Source organism: Thunnus thynnus, chromosome 1 (genome assembly GCF_963924715.1).
Source record: "Thunnus thynnus chromosome 1, fThuThy2.1, whole genome shotgun sequence".
Taxonomy (NCBI): domain Eukaryota; kingdom Metazoa; phylum Chordata; class Actinopteri; order Scombriformes; family Scombridae; genus Thunnus; species Thunnus thynnus.
Window position 1 is genome coordinate 29,154,502 of NC_089517.1, and position 25,637 is coordinate 29,180,138.

At 41.0% G+C, this 25,637-nt stretch overlaps 2 long non-coding RNA genes across 4 annotated transcripts in view; one reads left to right on the forward strand and one right to left on the reverse strand.

Moving 5' to 3' along the window:
* LOC137186110 (uncharacterized) overlaps positions 1 to 25,637 on the forward strand; it is a 93,126-nt gene that overhangs the window by 27,253 nt on the left and 40,236 nt on the right. The gene's annotated exons all lie outside the window — the stretch shown is intronic.
* Positions 18,051 to 21,748, reverse strand: LOC137189520 (uncharacterized). Its single transcript, XR_010929652.1, has 2 exons — positions 20,654 to 21,748; positions 18,051 to 18,913 (listed from the first exon to the last, which is right to left on the reverse strand). It is a non-coding gene; the product is annotated as an uncharacterized lncRNA (long non-coding RNA).

A 25,637-nucleotide genomic window follows, 5' to 3' on the forward strand; every position in this document is an offset into this window, starting at 1 on the left:
CAATCAGGCACTTGCAGCAGGAGATCCAAGCAAGCCTCCTGGTGGCCTTTTAGTACCTGTACCTCCTCTGGGATCTTTCTCCGCATCAGTATTCAGGTCCACTATTACAGCCCCTTCTCATTCCATCCACCCCTGGATTTATTTTCATACTATGGGGGTATGATAGCCACTTAATAATTCATATTTAGAGTGTATACCCATGCACTGAGAAATTCTGATTCATCCTCCTGAGTAGCTGCCCACCCTCTTGCATCATTTAAGCCTCCAAGTTCTAGTTGTGGCTTATTCGCTCAGTCTGTGCAATGCTCTTTGGAGTAGAGCTGTCAAAATTTTTAGCATAAGAGGGAAGTTTGTGTGGGTGGACAGGAGTGTCTGTTTTCTTTTAGTCAGCATGCTTCTTTAAAGAGCAGCAAGAGTCCAAGCAAACCCAGTCCGAGTTAAATTTGTAACAGTTCCAAGACTTTAGGTTGGAACCATCAGGGTGGCACAGAGTGGTACCTGTCTTCCCTGATATTTGATGTAGTCAGTACATGGTCTGCCATCACATTACAGCACCAATGTGGAGACAGCAGACAGGGCCTTCCAGCCAGAGACCAACTTTTAAATTCTCTCTCTCTCATAATATTCCTATCTGTCTATTATCTGTCTGAAGATGTGAACAGTAGTATTATAATACACATTATGCAATTAATGGAAATTTAGCCTTCTTATTATTGTTATTGAAAATCCTTCCTTTTGAGTATCATTACTCCTTGAAATGACACAACCATGATCTATGAAATTGGTACATTTCATTTTAAGTTTAAGTGCTTACTTACCAAACCAGTATTTGTAGGGGAACATTTGAGTTATCTAGCAAATACATCTCAGAGATTGAGCAATAAAGGTGTAGACAGACAGGCATGATGAACAGTATACCTCTTTAATGGCTACATTTGTTGGATTCAGCCATGGGCAGCGCTTTGTAAATGAAGAATGGGAAGGAAATCATTAAAATGTTCAATTATAAACTTAGTGAGCATTGGCACAAAACATAGCACAAGCTATCAGTGACATCCATATCATTCTTAAAAACCCATATTGGCAGAGCTCTAGATGAGTTGACGCCCTTGACTAATCTACTGTTATGAAATTATGAAAGCTACTGTTATAATACTGGAATAAAATCATTTATTCACAGGAATTGTGTTACTTGACTGATTTACATTGCTCGTTACTTAACTGTAGTTACTCAGCCCAGCTCTGTCATAGGTGCCTTTTTAACAACCTCAACACCTCTACACTCACATGTTAAATTTTCTGTGTTAAATGTGTGTAGAAAAATAAATTAGATGTTGTGGTTTAACAACCAGCCAGCCTACAGTTTGGAGGTATTTACTGACCACTAAGAGCTAGCTTAATGCTAGCTTAAAGTCCCATCCTTTCTGTGAAGCTGCAATTTTCTCACACCCTCCAGCTATGGACTAAACCAGGTAAATCCTTAATGTAGCCTTACCAGTGGGTAACGCTGACAAGCCAGCAAAGCCACAATGTGTAAATAAGACAATGTTGCAGTTACCTGGAGTCATATTCCTCCGCTTTTGGTGGTGGCTGACCGCATCCCCACACCTGCAGCCCAGCACCAAGCTACAGTAGTATGTATTGGACCAGTCTGTCCACTAATGGATCATTACTGGGATTACTTACTGTAGTGTAATTACTGACCTTCAAATTGTAATCCCTTACACTACTCATGACCTAAAAAGGTTATCACTGTGTGCTTTGTTACTGCCCAACTGTTTATTCACATAAAATTTTGAGGAACTGTGTGCTTGTGGTTTCCCAACATGTTTTGGTGTGAGCATGTGCACAGGTGCCTTGTTAGATGTTGGACATTATTTAGTGCATGTCTTTGTGAACTGGTTGACCAGCAAACTTTTTACAAGTTTCAATTACATGCTTGTTAAAGCATTGCTTGAATAATCAAAAGGTTGGCAGAATGGCAACACTGTACATATTGCAGGCTTACAGTACTTCTTTCGACACTGAGAAAGTCAGAGTGGGAAAGTTGTTCAGGCTTTGCTCTTTACACTATGTTCCACACAAGTCCCACTTGTCAGAGAGAGAGAGAGATAAATATAGTTTAAGACAAACCAAAATCAATGGGTGGGTTCAAAAATGCGCAGAACAACAAGCCACAGAGGAAGATGTGGCCACATACAAACAGCCTGCCTCTGCCACGGAAATAGATGCTTACATGGGGAAATAAAATAGTTGTGACACTGTCACAATAAGTAGAGCTGGAAATGGGGTTAAAAGTGGTTGAATCCTCTCATAAAAACCTACGTAATGTTTAATGTAAACTTAACTGGGGCTGTCTTTGCAGTTTCGACTGTGGAAAAGTTGAATTCTGTCACTTGCAGATCAACTGGTCATGAATGGTTAGCTTTATGTGATCATGAGTTAAATATAGTTAGCAATGACACATAGGAGACAACTTTACTGGAACTGCTTTAGTGCAGAGCTACATATCATTTCTTGCACCTTTTTAAGACTACAAGTCAAATTCTGTGGATGGAAGTGTCATTCCACATGAAAATATTTCAGTATTTTTTCATCTTTTTAAATAAGCTGGGAAAGTATAAAGACAACAGTATACTGGTGGTTACAGAGCTACAGTTGGCAACTGTCATTGATGCACTGCTGCAATTTGTGATTCTAAGTTATTTCCACAAAGAGGTGGATGTGAACAGGCCATTCATGGTTGACAGATTGTCTTTAGACAACATTCAGTAAAATATTATCATGGTTTGGTTGGTCTACTTATCAATTACCTAGTGCTAGTCAAAATAACATATTTACTTAAACTATATGCTATTAATCATAGAAAAATTGCATATAGGTATGAAACATTGCAGTGAGGGTGTTATTCAAATACAAATGTGTATCTCTTCTTTGTTTTTTACTCGCACTTAGTTAGCCCTGGGTGTATATGGCGGAATAGAGCTAACAACTGACTAGATCATTTGTCATGATGGCAAAAACTGAAAACTAAGGCCAAGGTTGAAAATATCCACAATAAGGCAGGTGTAGCATATGTGTAAACATGCAAACATGCAGTTTTCTGCAAAACAGTAAGAATAGGCACATGCATTGTCGAAATGAACCACCCACTTTGCAAGCTTCCTCCATCCACAGTTATGTGACTATTCAGTATAACAGCAGAGGATCTGCTGAAAGAGGGGGAGCAGGAAGAGGAGAGGATGGGAGGTCTCCCTGGAGAGCGCTGCCCGGAGGAGGCACGATTAGGAGGTGAAGCAGTCAAACGCTCACACCAAATGTGCTGGCACGTCATGATAACCCCAGGCTGTTCTGGGGTAAGTGGACTGACAGGCAAACTCTCCTTATGGCTGACTTCAGCTGGATTATTTATCATCTCCTATAGCCAAGCTTGTGACGGGCCCTACCCTCCTCCTGCTCATTTGGAGCCTCCACACATGCACAAGCCTGTGCACTGACACATAGTTATGTGGTAAAAGTCTCAATTAAGCCGCTAAAAAACATGCTGCGTTTCACAGCACGTTTGCTGAGTTACTGCACTGATATGAACATGTTTGGAAAGATCTAATTGTTCTCTTTTCAGTAGTTGGTAACTACAGTAGTTTTTTATTGTTACAGTCCCATATTTACAAATACACTGTGAATTTTTATATCAGGCAGATAACTATATTGAGTATGAAATTTTTTCCCATATTGATATGGTAGTTATATGGTAGTTTTGAATAAAAAGTGACAGCCCTAGTGGACATGCAGCTATAAAAATGCTTCTCATATACACACACATATGGGCCAAGAAGTACTTCCTACTAACCTATTCTTTGATGCACTGTAGTGCTCTAAGTGTGCACCACACCATCACCATCAGATGTGTAATCAAGACAGTCTTCTCACTTTTTCAGTTGACTTTGTTTCAAATTAGCACATGCACACACACACATGAATGCACACAAATGCATGCTTAATGTGCTGTGAACAGACTCTTTGGAAACAGGAGAAGCACCTGGTTGCCTGCGGTGGTTATCTTTCATTTCATTCAGCAGCTTGTGTCAGCTGACAAGATGGCCGTCACTATGAAAACACCTTGGCTGTTACTGCTGCTGAATGGCTCCTTTGTTTTTGCATTCTTCTGTTGTGTGAACACTGTTATGGTTTCCTTGGCTGATAATTACGGAAGCGATGTTGTTTTTTTTTTTCTGTAGGCTCACACAAACGCCTGCTGGGCCTGTAACCTCTGTCTGTGTGTGTTCGTGTGTGTGAGTGCATGTCTGTGTAGATTTTCACTGTAATAGTACCTGACACCTACTTTAGTACCTTTCAAGCACAAAGAGACTATAATATGCCAAAGTTTTTGATTTGTGAGAGGAAGAACAATCGTCTTGGCACAAGTGGATAGGAGAAGGGTTTTGTTTTCCCAGAGATAATTTGAAGCAGGTCAAAAATGAGAGCATCTTAATATGATTGCCAGGTGAATTGAACGAGGCCCATGGGCCAGGGGGCCCTCTTTGTTTTTCCAGCAGTGGTGGCTGGGAGCATTTGATGGATCCTAATTGAACTCATATTTATTGTGTTAGGTTCAGCTGGAGTGTGACGGGTATGATGATGCCTCAATTAGAACCATTAACAGGATGATTGTGCTTGCCTTTCTGGAAAGTTTTTAGTGAATGAGGATTTTTTTTTTCCTGCCACTGTGATCCTGCTTTCAAAGGACAAGTGCCCAGCGACCATCTGGGAAAATTGCCTCATGCTTTGACGGAAAGGATGATGGAGGCTTGATTCGTCAGTTGTCGTCGAAACACAATGCCTTAACAATCTGTTTAACCTATAAAAGAAAAATGCCAGGATGTGTGAAACAGCCTGGAGAGTGAGGAAACTGCCCTTTGAGATGTCTGTCCAAGAGCCAGAAACTGAACACAAAGTTGTCTTCACTCCTGTCTTCAGGGCAAAATGTGAGCAGTCATGGGAGGCATGCTTGAGTGTCAGAGCCAGTGGAGAACTTATAGCTTGTTTAAGGCTTAGGAGAGTGTTGTGACCGTAGAGGCCTGTGTAGCAGCTGATAGGTTTGAGTGTGTCTAACCCTGTGATCTGTGTGCTAACATTGGCCTACTGGGGTAAGATCAGTTCCTCAACTCTCTGCCTTTGTCCCCTGTGAAGGGAGGCTTACCCAAGGACCCCCTGTTTACTCTGGCCCGCACAATGGCAAAGTCTAAACTCCCTTTGTAGGGTGGATTTAGGCTAGATTTACTTCAATTTGATCTGGGAGGGCCCCTTTTCATCAGCCTGGAGGTCTAATGCCCTTAACTGGCTTAACCTGGCTCCCCCTGTGAGCCTAGGGCCCTCATGCCCACAATCTCTCGCCTTTTTGCCACTCCTACTTATCCCCAGCTCTCTGCTTCGCCCTCAAGTCCCCTGAGAATCCTCAGCATCACTAGGGTTTGACTGTGGCAAAGCATTCTGGGGCATGGTTGGTGACACCAGAAACTCTTGTTTAACATGCCATAAGCATGCTATGAATCAGCATAAAACACATCCTATGTCTAAACAATGAGTTAGGAGTTGACATTCTTAGAACGAGCAGGTAGATTGTATAGACTCGTCCTTTTAGCACTTGCTTCAAATGTAGAATGCAGCCTTGCAGAATAGATGCTCCTTTCTTTGATACTGTATTCTTGAAACTGTTTAGAGTTTAATGTCCACTGTAGTGGTTTTGCTCATGAATAAAGATGAGATGTCAGTATTTTTTTAAACCTCAGGATTCAGAGGTCTCTTAGACAGGAGAGTGCTCTCTCTAAGAGGAGGTGACTCAGAAAGCGTGTTTCCAAGATACAGTTAGAAAGTGATAAAAGTGTGTATTTTAGCATGCCTTTTATCACAGCTGTCAAGTATCATCTTGCACTTTGTATGGAGCTCAAGTTCTTCTGTGGTGTCCAGCACTGATATTGTTTTTCCTCACGACCTTATCATCTCAGTTTGTAGTAATCAGTATGGGCCTTCCTTTTGGAACATGTAGAACTTCCTGTTGGCTTGAACGGGGCTTCCTGGTTGACAAATCAAACTTTGAACTTGAGGGAAAGCCCTGTACCATGATATTGTCATTTCCCAGATATGCTGCCAGTCTTTAGTCCTCATCTTTTGACACAGTCAGGGGTAGGCGAACAACAAAATGGTCTCCCGTTGTTGCTATGTGCAATTTAAACCCTGCCTCCCAAATTTTGTATTCATGAGACGAAAAAATATTCTTTTCAAAAAGTTGTTTTGAATTGCAAATTTTCCCAAATCAGCACCTAGCAGAGCACAGTGGAGAAGAGTAAATGCAGGGACAGAATGCTGCTTATCCCTACCCCTGTAAGCTTCCCCACACTGACACACTGGCTGCCAGACTGTACTTTGACATATGTGCCCAAATTGTCATGGCATAATTATGTAACCTAGACCATCCAGATTATTCAAATGCTGCCTGAAAGTGTCATCTGCACTGCCAGTGAGGCTCTTGAGACCTGTCACCTTCTGAATTTGAAATGGTTAAATTTTGAGGATGGGTCGTTCTTACTCTCTCGTTCCACCCGCTCTCTTCTCTCTCTCCCCTCGAGCTTGGCCTAATCCAGAGGCACAGCGTCACTGCAGCATCAGTGTTACCTTTGATGGGCCCGGATTAAAGCAAATCTCCATTCCTTTGGTGGATTTCAAACGCTGCCTGAACAATGATGCCAGCCAGGGGCGAGTTAATGAGGCCTGCAGTGGACTGGCAACGAGTGACTTTAAAATCAACCTGATTAGAGACAGAGATATTATCTCTGTACCTCCCTCCTCCTTTTGCTCCCTCACTCTCTCTTTGCGTGTTCGTCTTTCTTTTCCATCTCTCCACCACACTTTTTACCTCTTTCCTCCTTTCCATTTTCCAAGTATCCTAATTTTTTGCTCTCTTTTCTCAACTCTGTTCATTTTTTCTCTTCACTCTCTCCCTCTCCCCTTTGCTGCTGCTCCCTAGTGAGTGAGGCCTGACTTAATTAGTGGGCTGGAGTGTGAATGTGCCTTTCACAGGGTGTTAATGAAAAGCTTTGCGCTTTTCTTTTCAGTGTATTAGTGACTGACTGCAACCCCCCACACCCTCTTTGCCTGCCTCCTCTCCTCCTCCCTCTTCTCCTCCCTCCACTTCTCCTCAGCCCTTCTGACCAGAGGGAGGTGTTATTACAGGGGCTGTTGACTCTGCGGCTTTAGGTTTTGGGTCTCTGTTGTACTGAACTGATAGCTTAATTAAACATGCAAATCGGATCTATCGAACACGTCTTAACAACCATTCTCTGTGTAGCTGTTATGTCGTGTCAGATGGTCTTTCTTTGTGTTTGAGCCTTTTTTAAAATCTAATTATACAATACCAGCTCATGTGAACATGCTGGTCCATCTCAAGGTGAATTAAATTTAACATGTACTTGATTGATTTTGGTGAAGCAGGATATGCACAGTAGTGCTGGTCACTGGCGAAAGGATGCACATCAAAATCGATCATTAATTGTTTTACTTGATGTTACTGATTTTGTTTTACTTCTCTTCTTGACACGGGTGTGGTTGCTTGAGCCACAGTCTGATTCATCAGAAAGTCTGTACATTGTCCTATGTGTATTCAACATACATTTTTGAATTTGGACTGAAGTCCATACCAGGCAGCACTGTATCTAGACTTGGAGAAAGGCCATTGAAGTATATTATTAGACCAACGTTCCATGAAACCAAATTATAAAAGCCCAAAGTCCATAACCACACACTTCCACAACAGTAGAATAAGCCAACATTTTTATCTGTCACCAGTAATATTCATGTGTAAGCACCTTATGACAGTGCTACTGTCACCATAAGCTTGTGTAATGGCTGCAATCCAGGCATGATGGGAAGTATTTCACCAGAGGTTAAGCAAACACTCATGATTGATTGATGCTTTTTGACTACTGATATGGTTGCACTGCAAGTAATGATGAATTAGGGACAGCTTCTACCTCCTCTTGTCTACACCCCCCCAGGCAAACCATGGCTCATTCATAGAGAATATGTAATCTTACATATAATACCACGGGTAGCTTCATCCATGAAATCTGTTGCTGTACCAATGTTTTGTGCTAGACTATGATGTATTAGCAGTCTTTCTCTGTTTATACTAATGCTTCTGTAAAAAGCATGTATATTCTGCAAAAAAAAAAAAAAGTTTCAGCCACTGGGGTGTACGCTGGGGCTGCATCTCATACATACATGCATGACTATGCCTTCAAATTATCTACTTATTTCAATGATCACTTTTTATTCTTTAAAAAGGTGTTTACTTGTATTTGCTGGGTTGGTGTATATGACAAGAGAAAACACATTTCATGAGGTAGTCGAGCTGTATTTCAAGTAAAATCATCAGAATCATGTTTGCTTCTGTTAGCAAGTTCTCTCTCCCCGGGGGGTCCCAAACATCATCAAAATCACTGTTTGATCACCTCTCATCACTGCACTCGTTGAATTGTATTGAATGTGCATGCAGTTTGTGTTGGATGGTTGCACATTTAAACTAGAGCCTTACATGTATCTATACTGTCATCTGCCAGTCAGTCACTGATGTTTGATGAAGCTGTCTTTCCCATAGACTGTCTCATGGCAGCTCCCAGCCAGAGAGCAAGCTAATCCTGTGTTTCAGGGATGTATAATGATATCCCAGGGCGCTATAGGATGTTTCTCTCGGTATGGTGCCAGCTTCCTGGGCCTCTGGCATTGCTCTTTATGAGCCCTGGCCCAGCCCCAGCACCCCTAAAGCCAGTCATAGCCTTTAGGCGAGGGGCAGGTTTTTTAAGGCCTTGTCTTGTCACTTCCCACCAAGGAAAGTACAAAGCAATGACACAAAGACTAATTTCTTGGCCATCGCTCGTCATCAAGCTAATTGAGAAAGGAGGGTATCTTTGGAGTGTGGGGATGGCAGACAAGTACATGTTGCAGAGAGGGGACAATTTGATTGACATTGGCTGTGTGGGAGAAACAAGTACTTAAATGTGTTTCTGTGTGTGTTTGCGTGTGCGTGCATGCTCGTTTGTGTATGTGTGTATGTCTGGGTCTGGGTGTGCGGGATAATCCTAGAGAATCTCTCTCTTTGAAGGGGGACAGATGTAGATTTACATATGTGGAGGGTCCCAAGCCTGTGATGAGATTAGCTGGTTGGGATCTTTCTTCACAGCAACTGGAAGGTGCATATTTAATAAATGCCTGGAGCTAGGCTGGGGTGTGCAGGCCTTGGCCCTCAGAGATCTGCAGGACAAAGGCAAACGAGGCCCATGGCAGGCTGGCCCATATGGGAACAGGGTTGCTTACAGATTGCACTTGCCTTTCATTGGGTGTGGGACAAGGCTTTAAGGGTTTATATACAGAGAGTGAAGCACATGGCAGGGCACTTCTGTATCCTCTCCACAACGAGAGGTAATAAAGGGATTTTGAGCTTGAAGTGGCTCATCTGTGTGCTTGTTTGCTTGCTGGTGTGCTTGTGAGAAAGAGCACTTTGCGTGTGTAAGAACGTAAATGTGCATATGTGTCTGTTTGTAAGCCTGTGTGCATTTGTGCATGTCATAGTACAACCAATTGTGTGTAATTAATAACATGCAGAATAAAACATGATATACAACTTAATATAGCAAAAATCTAATAAAAACATCAATATGAAGATAACATAATAAAAAACCTAATATAACATAATTTAACATAACACTAGATATGAGGATGTCAAACATAATTTTCACTGCTTTGCTCATAGCTATTTATTTCAGGAAATAAAGCATCTCAGTTGTTGGTTTTCTGTTGTGTAGTGCATTATCTGTCTCTTGCATCAGGTAAGGTTGTCAAGTCTTGTTTACACAGTGAACAAGTAGAACATGTGTCCCCATATTTCCCCAACTTCCCACTGGACTACTATAAACCATTTGAACAAGAATAGAGCTGCATTCCAACAAACCACAATAGATGCGTATAAACCACAACAGACATTACAGCTCATGTACAACCGTTATGAATTCTGACCTAATAATGGAGAAGTCTTCATGCACTGATTTCAGCGTAATGTTTTGGCAGGTTGTTGTTGTTCAAGAGTTTTCTTACACAGAAACCCAAGTTAATAAGTTTTAATCCTGAAACAAAGTCACAAGTGTAGTACTTTTCTTAACAAGTATCAAGACATCTGTGAAAACTTTACTTTATCTAGCCTCATTGTTATCTTTGTCTTTTTATCCTCATGTTGCTCTATTGATTTTTTTTTTCAATGAGAGCATAACAAAGATAAAACATATCCCAGAAATCCTCAATCTTGTTCTTAGACTATCCCAATGAGCTGTACCCTATTCATTGGGGAAGCAGTTCATCCTTTTAAGGGACTGTGGAAAAAAAGCACTTTTGGAGGAGTCTATAATTTCCATCTCTCTTTCTGTTACTCTCTCTAGGCTTTCCCTTTCCAGTTTGTGGAGGGACTGTGTCCACTCAGTATGGTTTGATCATCTCTGTCTCACAGGGAAAGGGGAAAGTGAGGTAGAGTAAAAGATGTGAGAAAAGAGAGACACAGAACGAAGCTGGACTTTCCCTGTGGTACAGTCTTCCCCGGCACAGCCTGGCATAATTCAAACATTTGTGTGAATGCGTAGCATTTTACCTCTCAAAGGCAGTCACTGAGGGTAAAGTGTAGCACCAGATCCTAACTCTTAGGTCTCTAGCTTGTTTACCCTCAAGATCTAGTGTCGAGTGGAGCTGGGGAACAAGTTTTTTTTTTCTTGGTTCCCTTTCACATCCACATCTGGAGAGGCACCAGAAGGAAGAAACAACATGCATACAGGGAGGTTAGGTTGGAGGAAGGTAAATGGAACCTTATCACAGGAGAGGAAGAGGAGGATGAGAGGATAATATATGAGGAATTCACAAGACAGTAAAGCATGGTTTTGAGAGAATTTGGGTTTAAAACATTACATAGAGAATAAGGAGGTGGGGGATAATGATAGAGAGAATGAAGGGGAAGGAGGAGAGAGACAGAGACAGTGCATGGGAGGGCTTGATTGAAAGGAGGGGGTGTGTGTGGTGGGGGTTGGCCTATCCAGCAATCTCAGTGGATGTGGCAGCCCTCTGTGGACCTCCTCACACAGACACCGCAGCTAATGAATCAGACCTGGTTTCTACCAGTCAGAAGAACTCCGTCTCTACGTCTCTGTGCTCACCAGAACAAAGCACACCTCCATTAATATTTTAGCGTTCTTTTTATCTCAATGCTAACACCGCTCAACACGATTTTTGTTAGGGAGACGTTGAAAGGGAAATATTGGGAAGGATGGAGAGGGGGAAAAGTGAAAGAAGGAGAGACGGACAAAAAGACAGTCAGAAAGACCTTGTGTTCTCAGGATTTCAACTTGTCTGGTGTAATAGTCCCATTGGTAGAAGAGTTGCTTTCTCTGTGCCGCCCAGCAGGACATCAAAGTAAAAACCTGATATCCAAACTACTGTACACACAGTAGACACATTTGGACGAGTCCAACACAGGCAAACCTGTCAATGTGATTGCATTCTAGCCAGATACAGTGCTTGTCTGATATCTGAACTAAAATGCATGTCAGTGCTGATATTTACATGTTTTTGATACTCTGATACACTGTTCATGGCAGGGACTTCAACTGTCTGAAACTTTGCTACAAATGTAGCCTTAACAAAGCATACTGTTCTATATTTTGAGGAAGCTGATCTGAGATTTCCCGTCACTTACTCTGATCTCACATCTTACGCTTGTCTCATATCTTTTCCCAGTGTATACCTTAGAGGAGAGAACTGATACTGTTGGGACACTATCTCTCTCCTACTTTGTCTTTCTCTTCTTTTTTATTACTCTTTTTCCAGCTCTTTGCTTGTAGGAAAGGGAGAGGGTAGCAGCATGATTCCCATCTGGTGTATCTTAGATTGTAACCACAGGAACATCTCATTATTTTCCTTTTAATTGAATTATCAAACTGCGCTCCGCTGGGATGGCACGCTGCCCTAATAAAGTGAGCGAAGTAATCCATAAACTATTGGGAAGGGCAGAGGAGACGCTTAGCCATGCCTGTTACAGCCACAGACATTTAACACACTTAATCTACTATTAAATTAAATCTATTATTTTTTAACATATCCCATGAGAAACTCCTATCCAACCCATTTGTAAGCACCCCATAGGTAACATTAGTCAAAAAAAAGAAAAAAATAAAGAACAAAGTCATTACAATTCAACATGTATTCCACACATTACAGTAATTACTGGGCAACAATGGGCACTGGCTCTCTGAGTTAGCTCGACAGAGAGAGATCCACAAACACAATAGGAAGGCCTTCCTAGACACCCTGTCTCAGACACGTCGATTAATTGCTTCTTTGTACCCAGAAATGGAGGAGCAGTGCCTTTACCTGCATACTGCTGCCAGGGGCGGTTGGCCCAGGGGATATGTGTAGGAAAGGAGGAGGAGGACCGTGGTCGTGTGTGTATGTGGGGGGTGCAACATCAGGAGGGGTTGGCGGCCTGTTTTGGGGTGTCGCATTGAGCCTTGGGTAGAATGGGTGGTGGGGTGATAGTAAGGAAGGGGTGAAGGGTGCTGTCAGGAGATCCTGGGGCAAGCGGCCGTGAGCATTCAGCTGTGAAAAGTCATTCAGAGGGAAAACGCCGGGCATCCTTTATTTATTTGTGTCTGAAATATTTATCTGTCACGCGGGCCGTTTTATAATGGGCCTGTCAGTCTCCTCTGCCCACTCAAGGGTGCGGACATGTTGCCCTGAGCACCCGCTGTGGATCTCCCGTGAATAATTGCTGGAATTTCACTTTTGGGAACGTTGCACTCTGACCCTGAAGCTTGTTGTTTTTCTGCATCAAGAGAAAGGTAGAATGTTTTAAAGTATTTACCTTGGCTTGACTTTTTCATCCATCACAAACACACACACACACACACACACACACACTACGTATACTCTCACACACAAATTCAAGTCTGAAAATAAATAATTCATCCCTTTACTCCAAGATGAAAACCCAATCAAGCTGAAAATCCTTGTCTTGCTGCACCTCTGAGCTGCCAGTGCTGCTGGTTAATGTGATACTCGCTGTTCTAATGCGCCGTTGTGTTGACACTCAAAGCGGAGGCCTCTTCTAAAGGAACGTGCAGTCTCTAACATTAATAGGAATTTTAATCTGGTGTAATCGCCTAAATGAAAGCCTACTTGTGTGTTTCACAGTGAGCTGTAACGCTAAGTGAACGACAGGAGCCGCCATCTTCTTAATTTTTTCATAACTGCTGCGTCTTCAGGGAGACACGTGCAAGTTCGAAACCCTGTCAGGAAGATTAAGAGGCTAAGCAAACAACAACAATACAAATATGTTTTGTCGAGGGCTCGCAGCGGAAGTTAGTTCTGATGAGGGGCGGGTCAGCTGGGAGCCCTTTGACACACTACATCACATCTGTTCACACTGAATCGGCTTAGCTAACATAGGCTGGCTGACTGGCTGGCTCAAGTTTTTTGCACATGCAGCATACTGTACAATTATTGAACTGACTGCTTGGAACTCATTGCGGCTTGATAGCAGATAATATGGGGTTTAAACTGTAAGAAAGACTCTATCACATATGCACATCTGCATTCATGGGCCTGTAAGGACATACATGAAGATACAGTTTTTAATATGTGGATATGCATATGTCCCACATATAAACACACACACACACATACACATGCACACCAAAATGCAATGCCTGTATTCTGAGCATGCATAATTAAGGCGTACCTTGTTTGGAGAGAGTGCATGTCGCCTCTCGATGTGCACACCACATCCCCAGAAAGAAGCTTTGAATAATGAAAAGTGTCACCTATGCAAAATGCAGGAGATGAGCATGCCTGCCTGTGAATGTGCTTTGTGCATGTTTTTGTGTGTGCGGACTTGTGTATATGTATAGTTGTGAGGTTGTATCTTGCATATCTGAAAATGTGCACGGAGGTCTGTGTGTGTGTGTGTGTGTGTGTGTGTGTGTGTGTGTGTGTTTCTGTGTGTACACATCTACATGTGTGCAGATCTACAGACAGACAGAGGTGTCTGTAAAGGTGTGTCTGTCTATGATGATGGAGAGGGAGGGCTCTCTGTCATTTAACATAGTGCTACTAGGACACTGAGCCATATGTGAGTGCACAGAGCTGACAGCTGAGGCCCAGTCTTCCCTTGTCCACCCTCCCACATCCTCAACCCCAACCCCCTAGCATCCCTCCCTCTCCCCGCCTATCCTCCCTGACTGACGGCTCTTGTTGTCTCGTGAAACAGAGGCACAAACACAGACATGGTCCAGGACGTCTGTCGAGAGCCATGTCTTCATCACAGTCTTTGTGCTGATGATGAGCTCTGAACAGGATAGGGCGGAGGGGGCTGACAGCCCTAGCACTCACATGTCGACATCACATCGAGTGTTACTGATACTTACACATTTCATATTGTTACTGTATGAATGACCTGTCCTTTAATAACCCTGACTTCATCTAAATGTAACTCTTGTTCATAAACTTTAATGCATTAGATTATGACATTCAGTCAGTGCAACATTTACCAAACTGAAATACACAATGAGCAGGATTCAAGATCAGTGTCATGTTAACTATGTTTAAAAAATGTAATCTCTAAATTAGACTTCCATTAGAACTGAGAGATAAAGTCAACGTGATGCAGCTCATGAGTCAGTCAGTGACAAATCACCACCATGTTTGCATGTTTCTCAAAGAAAGTAAAAGCCCTGTTCTGTTCATTTGAGGGCCACTCTAGATAAATTCATGTCATAATTGTTATTGTTTGCATGATTAAAAGATAAAAGATTAAAGGTGATTAAAGATCCTCTACAGACATGTTGTAAGATATACAGTGTATTAGATAAGAATCTTCCATAACTAATAATTTGCATGGATATGGATTTTCCACAAAAAAGTCATTTTATTTCATTTCATTTCAAAAGTTTAGCTGATAGACACAGATGTCTCCTACTTGACCGTAAGGTCCATTTTCAGTGTATGTGCACTGGAGGCTTCAACCTTCTCCATCACACTTGCATAAGTTTCAAGCTGGACCGAGATTGACTTCCAAAGTTGTGATCTCATAAATCATGCTTGTAGGTACATGCCTTGAAGCACAGAGAAACTTTCCATCTTCAGCAGCTGAATGTGAAAACATCCTTCTAGTGTCACACTCTGCACATATACTTCATTCTGCACAGGGAAGCTTAAACATCACATTTGGATATATTTTCATGATTAATGGTGGTCGCTGAGAGGTGCCGCTTGAATATACTAAAGATTCCACATACAGTAAACATTCCCATTTGATACCATGCAGAGAAACCAGTGATACTTATGTAAAATACTGTGTTCTATGTTTGTATTATTGGATCAAATTAATTAAATGCAAGTTTACTTAAACTTGTCACTTGTATCTCAGTCTTGCTCCAAGTGGTCAGTGGTCTTCTGAATGGAAAGCCTCATTAGGATCCCTTGATACTACTGTACTGTATGTTCTCTACTTGAACACTGTTGAGGGATTTGTTGTTATGGATGGAAGAATCAACCCTATGGTGATAAGTGACCATGTCTGATGGAGCAGAAGCAGGACAAGGAATCAGGACAACTAAATGGAGTGGATCTGTACTTTAGAGGGACAAAAGCAGTGCAGAGACTAGAGAAGGATAAAGCAAGATAAGGAGATGGATTGTGGCCTTAGTGTTCAAAGGCTTAAGTTGCCCCATGAATTAGTAAAGTGGAAAAGTAGCTAATCGTGTTCAAGAGCTGGTTTTAACAAGGGGATAAGATGGAGGCTGAGCAGAGAATCAGGTAGTGACCTGGGAGAACTAAATTTGGGTCATACTGGAGGGAGCACCCTATCACTTTACTGACATCATTGTCATCTACAGGTATGGGGGAATTGGGACACAATTTTTGGGAGGCTCTTCTAATTTTGTGTGTGTGTGTGTGTGTGTGTGTTCACAATCACTAAATGATAAGTGCTGAAAGTTATAATGCCGATATTTGATAATGACAATGTAACACCATAACATGTGGCATTTTGCTTTACATATTACACTGACTAACACACAGATGATCAAAAACTAGAGCAAACCAAGGAGAATGATAATAAAGGGATGAAATAAACTACAGTATGCATAGAGTTTTTTTTTCTGTTTTGAAAGCAATGATTATGATGCATAAGAGGAGGAGAATTCATTCAGGAGGAGAGTTCATTCCACACTATGTCAGCAGTAATGTCTCCATTTTTGTCATCTAATTCTGTTTTGCCTATGATGTTTATTGAAATATGAAACACCAGGTAATGGAAAAACAAATTATCGCAGACCAGCCTAGCACTTTAACTCTGAGGTCTGAGGTTTATCTTTGAGAGGGAATTTTGATTTTGCAGAATGGTATGGTGATAACCTGCGGCTGATTACACCTCACTAATGTATCGTGGGTAAGGGAGGGAGAGACAGTGGAAAAAAAGAGCAAAAGCGAGAGAGAGAAAGAGAGAGAGAGAGAGAAACAGAGAGAGGCCTGCTTCTCACTGCCCAAAGCGGCTTTTTGATGAAAATGGAGGATAAATGTTTCTTTTCCTTAACTGTGCCACTGGGGAGGGTAACTAATTATTCCTAAGAGCAAACAAGGAAGTTGAAGAAAGCTAATGATGAAGTCTTCTCACTTGCTTGCCATTTAATAATGATTGCGACCAGGGTCACAGTCTGGAAACTATAAATCAGACACTGTTTAATCACCAACTCCAGTTAATATTGAGAGATTTGTTTAAGAAATAATATATTCCCAAAATGAAAGTACTAAATTTTAGAAACAAATTATTTGCACAGTGATGTGTCTTCTGGTGAGATATAAAAAAACCCCCCTCTTCTCCTCACCTCTTGATGTTTCCTGATTTAACTAAGTACAATACTCCCCTACCCACACAACAGCTACCTTAAAACCCCACCCTGTAGGCACGGGCAAGACATAATATCTAATTAAGTTTCAGAGCTGCATTTTCATTTGTTAATCATTTAAGTGCTTCAAGGATAACCTGATATCCAAAGGTCTGGTCCCAGTAGCCCAAAATGTCAAAATGCAATTATATGCATGATTAGCCTGACCTGTTTCTATAGCACCCTCCCTCCTTGCCTCTCGCTGCAGAAGAAGCTGACAACTGCTGGCATGTTTATTTTGATGAGATTAGGTGTGGAGGAGGCCCCCGCTGTGTGCAGCAGGCATGGCACCCCCATCTGGTCACTGGCGGAACTAACAACAAAGCACCACTAGTAAGCGGATGGGAGAAATGAATTGAGGGAGAAAGAGTGGGAGGGAGGTGGAGAGAGCACTTGCTCAGGTGGAGAAGATAATCTTTCAATCTCTGTTTAGCCTTAGGAACTGTGGGGGGAAAACACAGAAACAAATGGAAAATAAATAAATAAGAATAAAACAATTTATGCTTCTTAAGGGATAATATGATCACGAATTATTAATCAAATCATCTTGATCCGGGAGGTTGGGGGGGGGTGTGGGGGGTGGCTGCGCTTTACTTTGTGGTGCTTAGCAGAGCAGCAATCCTCTCTAATCTGATTGTGTAGAGATAAGGCGGCTTTAGCCTCGCCATTGTGCTACTCTGATTAAAGGGGGCAGGAGGCACACTGCTTTCCATGGTGGTCCTGGAGACAGGTGAAGCGTATACACACACACACGCACACCCACACGCAAATGCTGATACAGATACAAATTTGTATTACTTGATGGCTGATACACAAATGCAAACAGAGAACATGTACAGACTTAGATTAACACACATAATTATTGTAATTACAGCATGGATGTCTTTTTTTTCATGTCATCTTCAATCGACTATGCACACAGAGATGTATTATGGAGCCAAGGAACTGGCACATCTACACCTCTACGCTAGTAAACCTAAATTATCTACTTTTTTTTTTTTTTTTTTTTTTTACAGCAACAGTTGTTGAAAGTTGTAATACACCGTTTAAATCTGCTACTTCTATATGTATCTCTTTAATTTGCTAATTATTTCTCCTGATAAACCTCTAATTTAATTTCACAGACAGTCACACACCCATCGTCCATACACACTCCATATCAGAACTTTCTCATGCCATGTGGCTTGTATAGTTCCTATGAAGTTGGCCTGCTTAGCCTAATTGGTGTGGATTTGAGTTTGGAGTTAATGGATTTGAAAAGGAATATTTGAGGAAGTGTGCATTTTGACAAAGGCTGCAGCCTGGGATGTATGGAGCCCATGTGTCTCAGGAGAGTGGCGTCAGGTCCCTGGGTAGCCCATTAGAGAGTGTACCCCTTCCCAACCACCGCCCCCACCTCCAGCTACATGGTTCTCCATACCGAGGGAGACCGCAGCAGCCAGACGCAAAGCAGAATATTCATGTTACACTACCATGTGTGTGTGTGATCCGTCAGTTTAAGCACACACAGACACACGCATGCACACATGCATGTACACACAGACAAACACAACACTCACACAGCCTGAGATAGATTTGCACACACACAAACATAAAAAGCCTGAACTTCCCTGTTGAATGTTTGAAATGAGGGGAAAAAAAAGAACAAGCTTAGTCATTTTAAACATCAAAAATAACTGCATCAAGTGAACTTTTGAATTATATTACATCATCTGTTTGAAATAGTACACAGAATGTTGAAACACAGAGGAAATCACCAGTTGGTTTCATCTGGTTTTGTCTTCAGGATACATCATGCAGTCTGGGCTGGCCAAAGCCAGCATGGGAAGGCTTGGACACAGCTATGTAAGGGGTCTCTCCACAGGAAAGGCTTTGAGAGGTGTCTAAACGCCAAGAGGCATTTTACAGTACCACACCAGAGAGAAGAAAAAAAAGACAAAACTGACTTATGACCAGAGCCATTTTCACCTTGGCACAGACCACCTGGAAAAGCAATGATTTAATGTTAACTACCATTTATGCAGCTTCCCCAGCCCATTAACTAAGGAGCAATTCTGCTGTCACTCAACTCTAAAACAAAACTCAGTGTTTGTAGAGATTTATGGTGGACATGCCAGATGTCAGGTCAAGTTCTTTTAATTTATATTGCACCAATGTAGCTGTTTTGGAATTTTAGTACAAGTTTAATGTAGAGTTTGTGTGGGCTTATAAGGTCTGGAAAAGTCAAATTTTGTTCTTTTTTTCATTAGCAGGTCATCCATCAAATACTGGCAGTCACAATTGTGTGTTGCTTAAACACATTCAAAAACGTTTTTTTTTAGTCCATGAAACTATTGCCCTGTGTGTCATCATGTGTCAGGTAGACCCCAGTGGTGTTCAGTGAAGAGTCAGAATGGAGTCAGTGTACATGATGAATAAAGTGATCTAGTCAGAGAAGCTCAGTACTCATTTAATGCAAGTCTGAGTCAAGTCTTTAGTGTTTAGTCATAGGTATGAGTGAAGTCTCAATCTGCTCAAACGGCAACTCCGGGGCTGAAAAAAATGAAAAAAAGCCAACACAGAAGTGCCAAAAACTGCAGTTCCTCGAATGGCCACTTGAGGCTGGCTCCAAAAGCGAGTCAATCCCCATAGACCCCCATATTAAAATGCCCAACTTTACAGCAGAAATAAACATATTTACAGCTTGGTACAAAAAATGGTTTTGATCTCTATAGTTAATTTCCCCATCCATGACAACTGTATGGGGGGCAATTCTTAAAAATTTGTTGTGTAACTCACCTGTTTAAATTTGATTAAGGCTTAAAGCTATGCATAATTAAGGGTGTGACCGCTTTGAGTGACAGGTGGGTGCCATTACAGGCAAGTTGCTATCACAGCGACGTTGGTTAGGTAACATAACCATGGTGTAACCCCAAATTCATACAGTATAGGCGTAGCCGTAGCTGCCGCTATGTCAGTGTGTTTTCAGTTCATGAAAGTTAATTGTAACATTTTAGTTGCCTAAATAAGTCTTGATCAGCGTTTGGCGGTACTAAAATTTCCTCTAAGGAGTCGAATGTTCAGTTTTTTCCAGTAAGTACATTTTGTTTTAATGGGTTTAGGCCTGTTTTTCACTAGCAAAAAAAATTATCACAATTAACCATAGACTGTAAAAGCACCTTGCTAACCAAGCTAACGCTAAGCTCAGCTCCACCCTCGTCAAAATATGATCACCTCTGGCTTCAAAAATCCAAGATAGCGATGGTCAAAATGCAAACTCAAGGCTTCGGAACGGGAGTCCACAAACCAATGAATGATGTCACGGTAGCTACGTCTATTATTTTTTACAGTCTATGAATCTGCATAAACTGTTACTGTTATGGAATATTAGCACATGTTTAATGCAGTGTTGGTGTGGGCTTATAAGGTATGGTTAATTTAAATTTTGTTCCTTGTCTTTCATGAGCAGATCATCCAACAAATACTGACAGTCACAATACATTAGTTTGGTTTTGCTGGATTCAACGAGAAAAATCGGTTGTTATATTTTAACAACCCTCTGTTACCTTTTCCATGTGGGTAATGTTCCACCATTTATTTAAATACCTTAGTCTTAGCTATATGTAAAAAAAGAAGCCCAGTACCTGAAAATGATGGAATTCAGATTAGTCACCATCTAGCCCCCTGACTTGTGTTGACTTCATGTTTACTCACAGGCTGTTGGCAGTGCCAGCAGTTTGAGGTGCTGTGGGCTATGAGGCTTTGAGTGTGACCTCATGTTCCATTCTGTTTCTATGCCGCTGTGCCTCAGCTCTCCGTCCTCCTGGGCTGACACTTCACTGTAGCTCCAACAACTGCTGTGGGACACTGAACATCTGTAAGCCACCGCTCCTACTCACTCAGCTGCCTCTGCACCGGGCACATGCTCTCTGTGCAGCTGCTGCTCTGTGTGTGTATGCATGTGTGTGTGTGTCTCTGTGTGTATTTTCAACACAGCTTGTGGGGTTGTGTGCAGCATACTGTGACACTGGTCATATTTGGTAAAACTTGTGAGCTACTGTGTCCGTGTGCATGTGTGCCTATGCATAGCATGTTATTGCATCAGAAACTTTCTGTTGTCTTATGAGAGTGTTTCTTTGATACTGTGTGAGTAAACAAATGATCAAACTTGTGTGTCAACTACAGTGAAAGAGAGAGATTTGAGTTTACTGTATGTGTGATGTGTATTTGTATGTTAACCACAGATCTATTCCACACACACACACACACACACACACACACCTGCCTTTTTACTGACACTCCAATGTTGCCTTCAACTTGCTCTCACATTTCTGTAGTCTAATCAGGGCAGGCCTATCCCAACAGAAAATTACTGGATTGTTGCCACTCTTCTCAGTCAATCATGTGACTCAACAGTTCTTTCTCTTTTTGTTGTGTCGTGTGAGAGGAAAAACTGTGAAAACCTTTGTAGTGAATTCAGCAAAAAAAATGTTTTATTAAACGCCTTATGTTTATTGACTTCTCTTTCATGTCAGTTCTTTTGTTCTGCCTTTGTAGTGGCAAAAGATCTCTGTGCATCATCATTTGTGAGCGATCTGAGATGTCAGAGGTGTCCTTTTGATGTGGAGTGCAGACCTCATACGAGGCACCACCTGTGCAGCTCTCGTAGTGTGCCTGTTGATGTTTTAGTGTGATTGCTTATGTGTGAATAGCGTCATGTGGGCGTAGCTCTTTGTGTGTGTTTGCATGCTTGTGTATAATTATGCATGTGTGTTTGTGCATGCAATCAGCCACCTACAGCTCCTGTTCCAGAGGGAATAGAATGGGCGTTGAAACATCACCGTTCTTCTTCTCTTACTTTATCTAATGACTCTGGTAATTGCGACAGTCTGATGCTCATTGGCAGTGTGTGTCACTGCCTTTGATTCCCGTGATACCACAGCCAGCTCAGTAAACACGCAGTTTGTGACACATTTACACAGGCGCAAACACATTCTAAAAGATTTTTTCTTGATTTAATGAAACTCTGTGCTATTGCCCTGTGTGTCATCATGCTTCAAGCAGATGACCTCAATTGTAGTCAATGGTGAGAGAGAATGAAGTCAGTGTGCACAAAGAATGAAGTGATCAAGTCAGTGAAGCTCAGAAGTCAATTAGTGTAAGTCTGAGTCAAGTCTTCAGTGTTTAGTCATAGGTCTTAGTGAAGTCTCAATCATTATAAACTGTAACTGTAAAAAAAACATGAAATTATGTCTTATTTAGCTGTTGAATTTTCAGCCATGTTAGTGGTATGGCTATAGGGATGACATAGTCAGGCTGTCGGTCCATCACATTGGTCCAGACTGGAATATCTAGATGGATTGCCACGAAATTTGGTATCGATATCTACAGTCCTCAGAAGATGAACCGTATTAACTATGATGTTTTCCTGACTTTTTCTTTCTTGCTGACTAGCAAATGTTAGCATGATAACATGCAAAACTAAGACTGTAAACATGATAAACATTATACCTGCTTAGTATCAGCATGTTAGTATAGTCATAGTGAGCAAATTAGCTTTTCGAAGTTACTAATTTGTTCAAATCACTGTTTCTCCTAAGTGCAGCCTCACAGACTCAGTCTTGCTCCTTATATGGTATATCAGGCACTGGTTAAATAAATATTATAAAATCCAAGTTTGTGCAATCACACATCACATTAAACAACTGTGCAACTTGGGAAAAACAGTGAATTTAGATTATAATTATTTAATTATAATCTATAAAGCCATTAAAAGTTAATATAAATATAAAAGATTAGAGGAAGAAGAACTTTAGTGATTGTATTTTGCTCAACAGGCTTAACCAAGAAGCACTGCAAGTTGATGTCACTCTGTTGTTGCTTTTTCCATTGACTAAATGAATGCTCGATTTTAATAATTTTCCTATTGCAGGGCTACACTTACATTTATTTTAGATAGATAGATAAAAAAATGTAGGGGCACAGTCATTCTTTTAAAGAATTGTCATAAATACGTCTCATTTTTAACACTAAATTAATGTTATGCAGAAGATGCAGAGACAGGATGACATAACTAAAAGATTACTAAAAAATTTCTAACAATAGCATGTACTTGAAACCTGCACTGTGCTTCAGGAATAGACCCTTTTCAGCTGCATAAAGATTGCTAATTCTTCTGAAGCTCTGCCAATTTGGATCCAGTATTGAATCCGCTCATCTGAACCCATTATTGAATCTGCTTACCAAATCTGATTTCAGTATTGACTTTGTGTATCACATCTGAATTAATTTAGATTTTGAATTGAATCAATTGAGGTTAAGCATTCAACTGTTGGAAGTAATTTAAATTATACAACTAAACCTCATTAATGGTCACAATGCTGCAATATGAACATGACATAAAATAGAAATAGAATTGGTATACATATTCAAAATAAACATTAATGGCAGCAGAATATATGAAATGCTGATTACATATTTATCTGACACCTTTTAAATAACAGGTGTAATCTACAGACTTTAGCACATCTAATTTTTCATGAGCAACTCTAAATACTGATGGTCCTCGTTCAAAAGTATTAAGTTGATAAACCTAATCATTGATGGGAATGAACATTTAACATAATTTCCACATTCACACACTGTAATTTTGTTATGTTAACAAAATGCTCGCACTGTCACACTGCATTGCTGTGCATTGTTTAACTCCATACATCTGTGCATCCATCTGCAGACCGGATACTATCCCAGCATGCACTTGGTGAGAGGCAAGATAGCCTACTACAAGGGTTCCAACATTGTAACACAGAGACACAGACAACACATTCACACTCACACCTACTGTATAATATCCAGTTCACCCAACCTTTACGTTTTTTGATTGTAGGAGTAAACTTGAGACACATATAAATGAATTGTAATTAAACATAACAATGTTTAACATGTAATCATTATTCCCTGTAAAAACCAGGCTACATTTTGCTATTGCTACTATGATAAACGATGGATATTTTAGACTCAAGAGATACAATCTATCTCTCAGTAACATTTGACCAGTATGTTTTTCAGAGAAGGACTTGTTAGAGGATATTTTACATATCTGGGTCGGGCTTTTATCCCCCTCCCTCCTCAATGTCATCTGGAAAGAGGCAATGCGACAGCTTTTTCCTCACTTATTAATGCTTGTTAACTAATTACTTTTAATTATCTTAGAAAATCCCAGATTAATAAGAATACTCATATATTTATAAAATGTTTACGCCACCATGTTTACTCAAATGCAAACAAGCCCTGCAAATACACTATGCCATAACATTTTAAATGAGGCTGGTTTGTTTGTGTTGAATATCTACAAATGATCTTTTAAACATGCCACTGGTAGAACTTCTCTAAAGTCAGTCCAGAAAACAAGCAGAAAGAGGCTACCTGGGGACAATTCCTCGAGTGCTGCTAATGAACAGAGGAAGGGAGACAACAAACATGTTTTCTTCTTTAATTCTCCTGGCCTCAGCTGTTTGATATAAGATGTATGCCCAGACCTCATGTGGTTTGGTGCAGTGTAGTGGGGAGACTATAAAAAGAGCAGCTATTAGACAGAGCTTGTCTTTAGTAAGCATGCCAAAGTAACACTAAGTCCGTGACACTTGGTCTCATTGGAGGAATGGGGACATAAAGGGGTAACAAAGCCTTACCCCATCTGTTTGACTTTTATCAAAGAGCAAAAGCATGCATTGTACACTAGTCAGTCCAACTTATTGCCTTCATCTTCCTTTTGGTCTCTGTAAAGTAGGGGGTGTAATGCTACACAAAATTCATGGTTCGGTATGTACCTCGGTTTTGGGGTCACGGTTTGGTACAATTTCAGTACAGCAGGGAAAAAAAAGAAAAGTAGAAAATAATATTTTGGTCCTTTATTTTGAAAAATAAAAGTGGAAACTATCACTGAAACAGTTTAGTTGCCACAGTGGAAAAAGAAAACAACTTTTCTGTTTCTTGCAAGGAGTCAGGACACCTTCTGGCAGCTGTTTTACGCTGATTTATGGTTTAACTGTATATAAAATAGTTGAAACTAGCTCCACCTCCAGCAGCTACAACAGTAACATGCTGCTTACACACTGATGCTTCAGTATTAATGATCTAATGATGTCATATATCATAAAATATCAGTCAGAGGGACCAAACCACTACTTGCACTTTCATACTTTTTAACTACATTTTTCTCTCTCAGAACTAGTTCTTATGACGTGCTGTCTGACCACATCAGAAATCAAATGTGTTAATCGTTGTTCTGAGCAGCTTGTGGAATGAAAAGCCGACTATCACAGAGAGGGGAAGGGGACAGGGATACGCAGTATTGTTTCACTACTGAGATAACAGAGCATATTTTAATAATAGTGTTGCACCCGATCAGTGTTATGGGTCTCTAGTTTGTCATTCTGATGACAGTGACACTACAGAGTAACCAGGCTACCTTGGCTAAACTGGCTAGCATACGAGCATGCTACAGCTAAGTGGTACACTGCCAAAAAATGTTCCAGGTGGAACTCAAGCTCTAGAAATATTGTTCCGCACGTCAGAGTTAGTGGATGATTAAACTATTTTGACAGCAATTGCTTGGGTCACAAAACA